This window comes from Tinamus guttatus, unplaced genomic scaffold (genome assembly GCF_059628265.1).
Source record: "Tinamus guttatus ecotype Peru unplaced genomic scaffold, ASM5962826v1 Tinamus_guttatus_pri_ptg000459l, whole genome shotgun sequence".
Classification (NCBI taxonomy): domain Eukaryota; kingdom Metazoa; phylum Chordata; class Aves; order Tinamiformes; family Tinamidae; genus Tinamus; species Tinamus guttatus.
This window is the reverse complement of record NW_028288993.1, coordinates 4,930,136-4,944,188: the sequence shown is the minus strand read 5'-3', so window position 1 is coordinate 4,944,188 and position 14,053 is coordinate 4,930,136.

The window sequence follows — 14,053 nt, the reverse complement described above, 5'->3', positions numbered from 1 at the left end:
AAGGTCGGCTAAGGTGTTCTTAAGCTAAACCTTTTGGAGGACCAATATGCTTTTAGTTTGCAAGGACCACTACAGATCTGGGCATTTGCTTTCTCCATAATGTATTCTGTATGAGTATTTAGTATGTATGCCTTCAATTTGCCAATGTTGCCATGTTTTCTTCTTAATTATAGATTAAATAAAAATTACAGAAAGCAAAATGTGTGTTATGTTTTCATGAGTGTGGCTACTGCGAGAAGGATTAATTTAACACTTATTTCTGCTGCTGTGGTTTTTCACATGTTAAAGGAAGTGGTGGTTTGGGGAGGTTTTTGTGCGATGGATGAGAAAGATTACGTTATATACATACGTTACATACAAATCCCAATTTTTTAATGAAATCTAGCACACTTTATAGTATCTGCACTGAAAGGGTTTTAAATGGTATTATTAAGAATTCCCTAGATTAGATGTATGTATTTAAGACATCTTTTTAGCTTGGGTTGTCCCGGTCCTTAATATAAGATTAGAATTAGATTAGCATACATGCTAGAATATAGGACCATATTAAATTACTTAAATGTCGCCTCAGTTTGGCTTGAACTCTCTCTTAAGGTACGGGAAGACATCTTCATCTGCAGGACACTTAGACTACTTCAAGATAAATGCCTCAAAATAAAAATTCCAGATGAAAGTGAGGACTTGGAACACTTGAAGTTTGGTCTCGTTCGTCACGGATGGTGCCCGGTTTAGCACAGCTGGTTCCTGGTTTTTGCAGGTGTCCGGCTGCCCGTTCCCTTCTGCAGCAGGGGCACAACCGAGCGGCCTGGCCAGAGGAGCAGCAAGCGGGACCAGGAGGGCAGACACCGCTGGGCTGCAGGTACGTTGCAGCGCGGAGCTCTGTGCCACGGGCCGCGCTGCTGCTTTGCTTTCCTCTGTTTATTGAAGTAGTGTTCTCCAGCCAAAGCTTTTCCTGGCTTCTCTTCCAAGATGACATTAGAGATCTACGTTAAAAATGAAATAAACTCCATGAGCGTCTTTAAGGTAAAAACTACAGATAGTTATATATTTTTGAAAGTATTACTGTTGTGAATGAATAGTAACTATCCAGAATAGTAAAATAAAGACCTAAGAAGCAATAGTAATACGTGTCTTACAAAGTTCTGATACCTTCCATGTTAATTAGTGCTTGGAGTCTAAACCCGCAACTATTAAAGGAGAAAATAGCTGATTACTGGCTCTAGTTTTGTCAATTCAAGATGAGGAGAGCATTTACATCTAGATAAATGTTCATTTCTATTAAAAGCTTCATTTCTATTAAAACTCAGTTTGAAACTTCTCCAATGCAACTCTTTGCTTAGGGATGATTAAAAAAATAAAATAGATGAACAGCGACTGATGCCATCAGTCCTAGTTCAAGTTAAGGTTTTCACTAGCCCTTAGTTGCCCTCTTGATCATGACGGACACCTTAATTGAACTGTGATTATAGAACCTAATTTCTGTTTATGAAAGACACTGTTTGAAAAATGTCAGTGTTTTAGATACTGTTTCCTTTCCCCTTCATGATATTTAGTTCTTCTGGGACCTCCTTAATCTCATTGGGAAAATAGATTTGAAAATAGTGGAGCTCCTTATCAGGGTGTTTTTGCAACTAGACATTTGCATTGATTATATAGCTTGAGGACATACTGTTCTTCTCCCCAGTGCTGTGTGGAGCTCATCCGTTGTTTATGCTGCCTTTTCTTAAACCGTTTTGGGCTCCTTCACGCCAGAAGCCTAAAAGTTAAGCTCTTAAAAATGAAAGAAACTTGAGAGGGAGACATAACAGTCTGGAGACAACCTCACTGAACTGTTGACAATATCATATTTTTCAAAAATAAATAAGCAGCAGAGCACTGAACTGCCAGCATTGAGTTAGCACTGTGCATCTCGAGGGCAGCGTTCAGATGAAAGTTTTCCTAAAAATGGTATCTCTAGCAAAAATTTGTCTGGACCATTGACTTCCTCCTGCTGGAGCCCTCTAACTCCAGCAGTTCCTTTTTGTGTAAAGGTAATTTCTGTGTGTTGCTATAACAGAAAATAAGAAGCGGTTGCTCTGCAGCGTCCGTGTGATGATTCACACCACTCGTTTTTTCCCCTATTAATAGCCTACCAAGAGCGCTCGAGTTTAGATTGAGCTCCGTCTTGTCCCCTCTCATGCTGAGCAGCACTTGGGAAACTGAAGCCTGTTTGGAGAGTGCCCTTGTATGGAGGTGAATCCAACTCTTGACACAGAACTACCAAAAACACGAGCTAAGTGCATATGGTGGGGTTTAAACAGACAGAGATGAGGGTTTATTTCCCCGTTGGCATAAATCTTACCTTGACTTTGACTTGCTTTCCTTAAGTTCGTGTAAAAGCTATAGTCTTCCTATGCTGGAGCTTTGGTTAAGTTGTTGAGAGGGACATTTTCAACAAAACTTTGCATGCGTAACTAAGGATTTGCTTCCTCTTCAGAAAATCTAGTCTTTTTCTTCAATGCTGATTTAAAATTGCTATCAAATCGTCCATGTTAAACAATGTGAGAGAAGTAACTGCATGTATACAAACTCCCAGGTTGAAGGACTTGCTGATGTTTGCAGTGGTCCTCAAGTAACCCTGTCTCCATCCCTTCTTCTACACATATACAAGGCTACTTTCTAGAGGGATTCAGGCAGTAGTTTGGAGTATGGCATTAGGTACAAATTGGAATACATGCATTTCTTGTATATAGAAAAGTTCAGTCAGGTTAAAGGAAAAAGCAGCAAGATGGAAGTACAGCTCTAAAACAAGCAATGATATGTGTGGATGTGAAAGCCTGGAAATAACTATTTGTTCCTGTCTGGCTTACAAAACCGGATTCTGATGCCATAAATCTACTCTAAAGCGTTGAGATCTTAGCTCCAGTGCAACGCTGGTATTAAATCTGCTATGATCATTTACCCATTAGCTGCCAAATAGCATCATTTTAATGCGTTTACGTCGGTCTGTGGTGTTGAGGTATCAATCTGTTAGAAACTGCCACATTCAGCCATAGCCAACGGCCAAGGATGGTTTGTGTTTTTATGAGCAGAGCTGCTGCTTGTGGGTCACTTTCTGGTAGCTAAAAACGTGTTGATGCAGAAAGTGCAGGATTTACGTTAACCTCAAGGAAAAGTCATTTTGCTTGAAGGCAAAAATACATTTTTCAGTTTTTAAAAAAGACAGTTCTTCCAGATTCTGTTCTAGATGAATCCATGGCCATTTTCAGTAGGACAGTCCTCCACGCAGCAGCCGCAGGACTCGATACATTTTTCATGCTCTTTCTCCTTTGCAAGGGTGGCAGGTTCGTGTGGTTGTATTTGCCCGTTCTGTGTTTACAGTGGCATCACTGACTTGACCAAACAACCCCTGGCTAATGCAGTGTCAGCAAAGAGAAGGGTAAGTTTCACGATATGTTTCAAATGTGAAGCTTTTAGTTAGACTTTGCTCTCCTCTTTTTAAGAAAAACTTCTCAAGGTTTATACTATGCTGTTTCTTTCTAGGTTCTACTACGTTAGCTCAGTCAGTAAATCTGGGAAGTGCAGGTAGTCTCATGTCAGTACTTTTAAACTGTGCAAGAACCCAAAATTCAAGAGTTTACTTCTCATTCACTTAGCAGGGTCCTGTCTGGCATGTCACTACAACAGGCTTCTCCTCAAGTATGCAGAAGCCCTTCTTGGCCGTGCACAGTAGGATCAGGAAATTTCATTTCTCCCCTGCAGTCCTGGACCTGTTTCAGCCAACAGCCTGAAGCAGAAGGCTGCCCTAGGCTTGTGTCAGTCACCAACACTGTCTGGCTGCCAAGAGCTTTTCTGTTTCCAGCTGATTTTTACCTACCTTCTCACGCCTCTGTGTAGCCCCTTCTCAGATTGTACTTGATACAGCAGTAGCAGTAATGATTCCTCCTCTGCCAAGGAAGGAGCAAAGTTAGCACTCTTGCAATCCTGTCCTCTGCATATCTATAAAAACAAACCCAGAGAAAAGCAAATACTGATTGTATTGCTTAACTGTCAATTTAATGTCACGGCTGACAAAAATCAAATCGATGGCCATTATGGGAAGGACAATACACCCTGAATACACCCAGGAACCAGTATAATCTGAAGAATGATACAGTTAGGATACTTGACAGGGGCACTAGCATGAAAATAATAGAAAAACATTTCCCTTATTCAAAACCAAGGCAAAAGATTTATTCATATTTTACTGTAGTATCCTATGCTGTTGTTCAGTAGGACATAAAACTGCAGCTGCTTGTTGTAAAACACTTAAGTCTGCAGAAGTAATTAGTGGGCATGTAGAAGCCACAGAAGAGCTGTCTGAGGAGCTCCAGGAGCCGCTAATATTGATTTTTAATGTATCTTGAAACTCAGTGGAGCTCCAAACTACACAGAGAAAATCAGGCAGCAGTGGGGTGACGGATATTCCTTCCAAACTGGAATGGCCAGGAGGGGAGGCAACCAGTGCTTTGGGGTTGTTTTGAGTAGTGTAGGCTGAATAATGCCATTCAGCATGTTCATAGAAAAAACAGTCATTTCTAATGAGCATTAGAAGTTACTGTTACCAGCCAACCCTGTGAAATCACGCAAACATTGGCTTTAGATGGTTTGGGACATGCTAGTTTAACAGCAAATCAATGTCTGCATTGAACCATCTTAAAACCAGTTAAAATCTAAAATCTTAAGGGAATTGTAACTGGGAGAAGTGACATCCAGTGAAACATTTCTGGGGGCCTTTAAAGCTCTGTTGGCCAATGTCAGCGACTCGTGAAAGCTGCAGCTGAGGCAACGCGTTGAGAAGGGGGCAGCTGGAAGAAGGGCAGCTCCATGGCTTAAGGAAGGGGCTGGCTGTGACAACAACGATTTTAATATAGCCAGGGTCTAAATAATATTGGAAATGGCAGCCCAGCTCCTCACAGGTGTTTTGAGTTCCCGGCGTTTATTGGTTTCACTGGGAGATGGTTATTTCGATGTCTCTGAGGGTTCGGGCTGAAGATGACAGGCCACCTCCATGGTGCTGGGGACGGCAGCAGCCCAACAGCCGCAGCAGGTCCCGTCCGGAACCGCTGCCCCGTGACACCCGCACAAGGCCCAGCCTCGTCGGGGAGCAGCAAGGCCCTGGAAAACACTCGTGCGCGCGTTACTGGAAGGCTGCTCGCTTCCAGCATCAGCGTTTCTTAAAAACCGCTGGCACTTTGGGTAGGTCACAGCATTTCCAAACTTATCAATAATGCAGCGTGTTTTGACCGGGCTCCAAAACTTCTCCTGGTCTCCTGTTCTTGCCTCTCCTCCTGACTTGGCCTGTCAGTGTGTGCACCCTTACTGAACCACTACCTGCTGCAGTAGGGCAGGTTTCCACAGCCTTTTTCCGTAACTTCCTGATGGAATGGCTTTTTTCCTCCCTCTCCTTTGCAGGATTCCCAGGGGGTTGGAGCCGTGTCCTGCTCGCCAGGAGCTACAGCAGCCACAGGTGCCGCAGGCGCCGGGTGCCGCGGTCGATGGTGAATTTTCAATGCCCGGAGCCTCTTCAGCTTTGGAGGCTGCTGCTGAGGCTGCTGCTGCCGCTTCTGCTGCTCTTTCCCCTCCTGCTTCAACACAGCGCGTGCCGGGAAAGGTTCGTCCCGGCGAGCGCTGCCGCGGGCCAGCGCCGGGCGCGGGCTCGGGGCCGCCGCAGCCTGCGCAGAGCGGCTCCGCGCTCGGGGCCCCGTTGGGGCCGGGCCGGGAGCCCCGGGCGGCTCCGCTCCGGCTCCCGCGGCCGCGCAGGGGGCTCCGCGCCCGCCCCGGCGCCGCCCCCGGCCCCGCTGCGCCGCCCTGCAGGGGGAGCCGCGCGGGCGCTGCCGCCGCCTCCGTCCCGGCCCCGTCCGCGGGCTGAGGCGGGAGGAGGGCGGCAGCGCCCGGCGGCTCCGGCTCCGCGCGGGCTCCGCGGGCAGGTGGGTGCGAGGCGCGGCCGCGCTGCGGGGCGGCGGGAGGTGGCCCCGGACCGCTCCGTCCCCCCCCGCCACAACCCCCGGCCCGGGGCAGCCGCGGCTCGGCCGGGCGCCCCCGGGGCTCCGCGCGCCCCAACCCGCTGCCCGGGGCCGCCGGCACCGCGCGTGGCCCCGCGCCCCGTCCCCCCGTCCCGGGGGGCTCCCACCCCACGCGAGGGTGTCGCGCGCCCCGGCCCTGCCCTGGTGCAGGGGACGGTCCCACGGGCCGGGTCCCCCCCGCCCCAGGCTCGAGCTGCCGCGACCCGCGCGGTGCCCGCGGCGCTGGGACCCCGCGGCCGCGCTCGGCCCGCGGGCACCTTCCCCGGCAAGGGTTAACCCGCAGGGCAGCGTGACTCAGTGGGTAAATAGCAGTTAATAGAATTGCCTTAACTACCCGAAATTATTTTACCAAGCAGATGGTCGACTCTTAGATAACTCTATCTTGGCGCGTATTTGTTTTCAGCTTTTGTATTAGGCTCACGGGGCTCCGGCTGCGGGACCGCGGGACGGTGGCCGGAGCATCGGACCGCGGCCGGTGCCCGACCGGGGAGCGTAGGGATAGGGAGAGCGCGCAGCCAGGATGGGAACGGCGTTCCCGCTGGGTTTGGGTCTCGGGTGAGAAAAGCCGCTAGGAATCGTATAGCCGAAGGGTGATGTGAGAACGAGATCCCATCTAACGTGGCAAACGGGAAATTCTGAATTAGCCAGGAAAGCTCTGAACCTTGGAATTTATAGGGAAAACACAAGGGTACAAACTGGAAACACGTATGTGTGTATATAAAATAAGAATGACCTATGCTAGGCTTCGTAAGTCTATATTAAAAAGAAAGTCTCCGTTTTACTGCATCCACGTGATAAGTAATTTGCACCTGCATAATCTGGCTCTTTCCATATGGATATTTGTATATTAAAAAATATAAAGTCAGCATTGTCCTGCGCGAGGTCAAGGGACGTCAACCTAGTAATGATGTTTTTAGCCTCTGTCTTTCTGTCAGTGGGTACAGAAAGCCCTGAAGAGCTGAAAAGCCTCCTGCCGGGTCTCCAGTGTTTGCATATCTGTTTTTGCTGATATTTTAATAGGATGTTTCTGTAAGGGCTGCTGGAACTATTGCATTTGAATGTAATCAACTTTTAACAGCTATTCATCGTTTTGCTTAATCTCCTGTGATGGATTTTATGTCGAGCCATGTGCTTACGCTCCTTTAAGAACTCCTGGGAAAAGCTCGGTGCAGCAGGCGGCTCTGGGGAGGCCGATGCGGATTTTCCCTCTTCCTCCCCACTGTGTTTCTGCGGGTGCTCGGGCCGTGGCCGGGGGCATCCCCCGCGCTCCCCAGCCTGGCGGCTTTTTCCACGTGTTGCGGAGGGAGATCCTCCTCCTTTACCACCTTGCTGCTTCTACACAGATTTTCCACCAAAACGGCTATTTTCACTATGCCTCAGCTCTTAGCTTCACATTGTCATTTCCACGTGTGTGTCTACATACGAGGCAGGATGAGGCGTAGTGTGGCTGAGCCCTCTGTACCTCCTCGGGGGTGAGAGTGAGTTATTTTATTTTTTTCTAAGCTAAGTCCGACCTCAGCATCTCTGTTGGTGTCCTGCAAAGTCCAGCCTTGTCCTCAGGTTGAAGGCGCAGCAGCTCCTGGTGGTGTTCTTCAGGCTAGGGGCATGGGGAGTAACTCTCTAGGTCTTTCCTTGTTTTTCTCATTTGACAAAAAAAGGGATGGGATGTTGAAGCATTTTCTTTTTTGTCGGAGTCTCAGCTAAAAAGGCAAGAGATCTTGGGGTCTGCATCAAGGAAACAGGGAGCATTCTCCCAAGTCAGTAGTTGCTTCCGTTCCTCGCACGTCTGCTGTTTAAGATGTGGTAGTTTGGTGTCTCATGGGCCACCTTCGAGTTTGGCAGCAACCAATAGCACCTGAATGATGAGAACACGATAGCACCAGGTCACTGTCGTTCTACTCACCCTAAAAGGGGGAGAAAGGTGCCTCGTTATGAGCTGCTTGTGTAGCTGGATGCTGAGGCTTGGTTGGTCAGGGGTGAAGAGCAGATAAACGCAGGCTCTGCTGCCTCGAGGTCATTTAACCTCTGAAGGCTTCAGTTTCCTCTGTAAAAGCAGAAGGTGCCTTCGCAGTGCTTATAGCTGTGTCAAGAATAATTATTAGTTGTGTTGCACAGTTTTTTCTGCAGTAAATCGCTGTCGATCAGAATGGCCAGATGGCACAAACAACTCTCAGTTATGGAAAACACCCTCAGGAGTGCTCCGAGGTCACCTAATCCCTGCCTCTGCCTGCCTAAAAGCAGGATCAGCTCTGCTTGCGCTGTTTGGGGCCGATATTTGGCTGTCCTGCTTTTAAATATGTGCAGTGGAGACTCCACGCTTTCCTGGGGTGCAGGAAACTCCCGCAGCCAACTCAAACCTGCTTTGCTCCAACTCCTTCCTTATCCTAACGGCACAGGGACCAACCGAACTGCACAGGATCTACCAGAGCAGCGCTGGGATGGGAATTAGCCTGGATACCTACTGAGCTCACTGAGTGAGTGGTCAGGGTGCAATCTCTACTGTTCCTTGCTCTGAATTCTGCAATAAGCAAATTGAATGGAAACCTTGGGTTTGATATTGCTGGAAATGGGCAATACTGTGTGAGGGAGGTGGCAGAGGCGCTACTTGAGTTACGGGTGATGTTAGGAAGCTGGGCCCTGCAGGGCTGATAGAGCGGGATGGCACCTAAGGGACACACGTGCCCCTCAGATGTGACAGCAGAGGCTCAGAGCACTTTGCAACTCACTAGCTGCTTATATTTAAGCAACTCACCCACCCCAGTGGGTTTAGTTTGGGGCTTGTTCTGGACAAAGGATGCTTTTTGTCATTGTGCTTGTTGGTTATTAAAAAAATAAGCAGGTTATATAAAATACAATGAATGATATTCAAAGTATATGTAAGTGCCATTGCAGAAAATACAGAAGAGCAGGTCAACAGGAATTTCCTTGCTGATCAAGGAGCAGGAAATGCAGTGCCAGGAAGGCCAGGCTTGACATTTCATGTATGCTTTGGGGCTCTTGCTAGTGTGTTTTTGCTTTATTTATTTATTTATTTATTTATTTATTTTGAAAAGTTAGGTATTTCAGGCCCAAAGAAAACAAGTAATTTGCTACAACTACAAATACAGCCACAGAGGGCAGGGTTTGAAAAGAGATGACAGCTACAAGATGGATTGTATTTATCTTAAATGATAAGTCTGGGTTTGCATGCAGCAGGTTTATCGCTATCTGGCAGGTAGTGAGATAAAGGCCAGGTGTTACGGGGGGATGTGGAAAGATCTGAACCACCGTGCGACCGCTTTGCAGAACGTTTTTAGGGAGCATTTGCAAACCGTGTGGCCGAAGCAACGGCGGAGCTGGCGGGAAGGAAGCGTCCTGCAGGGATGGCCGAGCCGGAGCGGGCGCCCAGGGGCAGGGAGAGGCTCGTGCAGAGGATGGGGGCTCTTCCTGTCCCTCTGCAATACCCGCAGGAAGGGCTTTCCTCCCCGAGGCCCCGCAGACGTGACGGGCGGCACGCGGGGCTCCCGTCCGCGCGGCGATTAGCGTTTGTGATTGCGCTCGCGTCCCGGCTCCAGGGCCCTCGGCCGTTCTCAAGAGGCCTCTGGTATCTTGCAGATTCAGGCTGTTTTTATCTGCTGCTGGTCAAGATACGCCTTCCCCGGGCCTGTGCTTATCCCGGGCGATGCTTGGGGCTGGTCGTGGCTGTGTCCAGCAGCTCTTCCAGGACAGGGGCGGCTGGAGCCCTTTGGAGCGGAACCGGAGCCGGCGCCAGCGAGGGGTCCTGGTCACGTTTCTTGCTGGGCCGCTGCGTGTTCCAGTGAGTAATCCTGATGAACAGAGGGAATTTGGTCTCGTCTGCTTGGCCGTGGCGAGGTCTGCACTGCTCTCCCTGATAGAAGGAAGTTTCCTCATTTCGGAGTTGGCCTTGGTATCCCTCCCATTTTTCTCCTGTTTATTTTTCTTCTTCTTTGGGGCTGTTTTGGTTTGTTTTCTCCTATTATGGTCTCCTCCTGCTTTCGTTCTCTCTTTTTCTTACTAAAGGAGCATAAGCGTTTCTGCTGCCCGTGCTGGAAGGCCTCTAACCTTTGCGTATCCTGTATACGATCCTTGGAAAGTCCCCTCAGAGCCGGCCTGGCCTTTTGGCTGTGGAAGTTTCCCCAGAACGGGATTGCCGGTTCCTGGTGTGGATCAGGTGTTGAGCTGAAGGAGTTAAGGAAAGTGGGCTGTTAAGTATCATCTTGTGTGGTGGTAACCGCTCTGCTTTCAGCATGAGACCCTTATCCTTGGGCACACGCTGGGTTTTTCCATAAGAGAAATTTCCCGGGACAAATGACAGTTGAGAGTTGTTTGGGTCTTTAATGCTCTCTTCAGAAGAGACGTGTTTGGAATTGATTTCAATAATTACAGTTTCCACAGACGTCTGATCCACAGATCAGTGCCCAGGTTCAATAGGATGATGGAAAATACCATCAGCCTGACTTGGGCCGCCACCAGCACCGTTACAGGTCCCAGAGCGTGTGAGGAGGCATGCTGACTTTTTAGAAGCTAGTTAACTGTCCCAAGGCTGGCAGTCGGGGTAAACATGGCTTGTACTAATGTGTCTTCACTCGAGCCCTTCAGGTACCTTGATTCCAAAGGTGCTTTCCTCTGAGAAATCGGACCTCCTTAGCTGGATCTGTTAAAACTGAGACACCTGACTTTTTTAGACAGTTAAAAATGCATTCATCTCTTGCTTTATACCGTCTTGGGGCTTTATTTAGATCCAAACTTTGGTTGCCTGCTAAGAGGGCTATATGTGGGGTGGGCATAGGGAGTGCTGGGGGGTCTGATGTGGTTATGTGGTGGTTTTTCTCTGGTGCATCTCAGTGGTGCCAGCTTCTGCAGAGGCAGGGAAGAAGCTGTGTGCTTGGGTTGGAGGCTGGAAAGAGCGTTTGAGGACAGTTCTCGTTGCGTTAGTTGAAGGGAGACTTTCCCTGTTGCCCCATGTAGCCACAGGACAGCCTACCTCTACGATTAAAACAAGCAAGGGATGGACCCATTTGGGTAGAAACAGCCCCAAAGCCTGTGGATGTCTGTTCTGGGGCCTCTTTTGGAGCCATCTCTGCCTGACTAACTTATCGGGCTCTTGGAGTCAAGTCCCACAGTTCCCAAGGAGTTTGCCAGGGGAGTCTCTTCTGCTTCATCTTTGTTCTGCTGCTTGTGGGGACGGTGCCTGTGGGGCATTTCAGAAAGGGTTGCAGATTCCTTTACAGCTGGAGCTTTTTATGGACCTGCTGTGCAGACACTGCGCGGTGCCGTGGGTTTTCCTAGGAGCCCAGCACCAATGCCCCCATGCGATAGCAGTGTCACTGTTGCAGCCGTCTGCTTGCTGCCGGTCCCCTTGCCTCCCTGGCAAGTGCACGAGGTTATAAACCACTGCCAAGACGCTCAATTCCATAAATATTCCATGAAGTGGTTTATGAATGGCTAGTGGCTCTCCAGTGCGGTAGATGGAGGTAGAAGGAAAGAAAATGCCCTCAAAAATGTCACTTTGGCCGGCAGCGTGTGCTGCTTCCTGCAGCCCGGGGCGGCCGCCCCTGCGCCCCACACGGAGTTGGGGCAAATGGCAGGAGTAGCCGCTGCCGTGTCAGCGGGTGCCTTTACCGCATTGGGAAGTGAAGGAGCAGCTTTGCTAGAGCCCTGGGAGCATCAGCTGGACGTTGGCACCTGGGGCATCAGTAAGCAGCAACTCTGGAGAGTTCCGAATAAACCGGGTTATAATCAAAGACTTCATTTAAGAAAAATAAAAAGCCTTGAGTACCTCTAGAAGGGCTTCCATTGGCTTGGCTGGGAAAATGCAAGTCATTTTGCAAGAGTGACGGGAGTAGGGTGCAAGTCACAGCAAAGGGAAGGCAGGGAGCCAAGTGAGGGCATGTGGCCTAGAGACATCAGAGCATCAAGTCCTCCCACACAGCCACACAGAGGCTGGGAGAGTCCTAAAAATCCTCTGTAAATGGCTTTGAGACGGAGGCAGAGAGGCTGGTGGGGCCAGCCCAGGTAACTACCTGAAGGAAACGGAAGAGGGAAAGTTTCTGGCAGCGAAGTGGGCAGGAAAGCTGCTCTTTCGGCTTTCGCCTGTCTTTGGGTGAGCACGAGGCGCCGGTGCTGTCTGTCTAAACACTGTTTCGCTGGCAGCTCGTGGGCAGGCTGGGATGAGATGAGCCGAGTGGACGGTTGCGGTGCCCAGCGAGGGGCTGGCGGGAGGGCAGAGCATGGCCCTGGCAAGGCCCGAGGAGCCCGAGCGCGCGGAGCCCGGCCTGAGCGCACCCGCTGCCCCCGCTCAGAGCGATGAAAGAGGGGACCGAGGTGCGAAGGGCAGGCGCTGGGCGGCCACAGCCACCCCAGGGCTGGCCCTGGGTGACGGGGAAGCTCCGCGCGAGGGCCCAGGAATCACCGTCGCTCGGAGGTGTCGGTGCCCGAGCGAGGGGAGCGACGGCCGCGACGCAGCTCTGCTTTACCTCAGAGGCAGGTGGCACCCGCTCATCTCCACTCACTCAGGTCCACACCATTGCTTTACTCCATCCCAGCGGGGGTGTATTAGCTACCTCTACTGCATTGCAAGTACTTCTGAAGCAAACTCTTGCCTAGCTGGTGATCCTCACCTCTTCTGCAAATCCTGTCTTCTCATTTCTTTCATTTTGTTCTTGAATTGGATGTTCCTTGTGTGGGACTGCAGCTGGCTGTGGTAGGGCTGAGGGAGGCAAAAGTTAATATCCCGCTCTTCCCTCGCACAGAAAAAGACAACTGGATCTTGGAGACGTTATAGTTGCTGTTGGCCGTGGTAACTTTGTGGCCAGGCTGCTTTGTTTTAATTAGACTTCTCTACATGCCTGCGTTACGACAAGTCATTCAAATGCTCCACTTCTTCATTTTTTGGAAATGACCCTGCAAGAGAATTGCTGTCATTAATTGGGATACAAGTGGTTTGTTGAAAAATCCAACGCGATTTTGCCACTTTTGGTGTCACATCATGATGCTGCTGCCCAGGAGCCAGACAAACCTCCTCTGCCGAGTGGGCACCGGGATCCTTCTCCTTCCCATTCTTTGTTACTCCGGCCTCTGTAGCTGCTGGTCATTCAGCCTTACTTAGTTTTGCCCTCCCTAGCTTTCTGTGATCGTTAAAATAGAAATCATTACCAAGAGGGTTTTCTTCCTTGATTTTAAACATTTATAACATCCACCTAGTGGGGCAAAAAGGGGAAAGAAAGGTCAAATGTGTTCAGTCCTGGTCTGCTACCCCGCCTGCTACCACAATAAAAATGAATCCACTTCTAGCACTTGGAGGGCAGGAGGCAAAGCTGAAGTATTGGTTTCAGATTAGCCATTTCTGTTAGTTGGCTACTCTTGTTATGACCTTTGCTTGTTGTCTGATCCAATTTATGATTTTTTTACTGTTTTGATTTGTGATTTTATATTGGGAATAAACAGAAAGAGAGGAGAGATATGGGACAAATAGGAAGAGTATGATTATTATTGCTTTTTATCACTGTTACTGATACAGCAGTGTAGGTGTCTGTTATCCTAGTAATTCCCTCATCAGTAAAGACTTTGCACCCAAATTCACCGTTTGCTCTCACTGTGAACAGAGACTCCTTTGGGGACCTGCACTGCAGCAGAAATGGAAATGTAAAGCAGAAATGTTGTCCATCTGTCACATGCCCGAGCTTACAAAGATGAGGAGCAGTCCAGATTCCTGCTTTGCCTGTGTGAGTTCGTGGCAGGGAGGCTGTAAGTCTTGGAGGGCTGCTCTTTTCTTGTAAGAGCGGAGTGGACCACGCTTAGAAAAGCCAGAGCCCTGATTTCATTCCATGTTTCTGGAGATTTGGCAGAGCCATTCCGGGGATGCCGTTGCCCAGCTGTGGGTTTTGGCCCTGGAGGGAGAGCTGGCTCCGTGCAGGGAGGAAGGCTCTGCGCTTCGGAGGACCCTTGGCCTGCAGTTTTCTCCAGCAGCGCATCTGTGACCCAGGTGATGTTATGGATAAAGTCTGAAG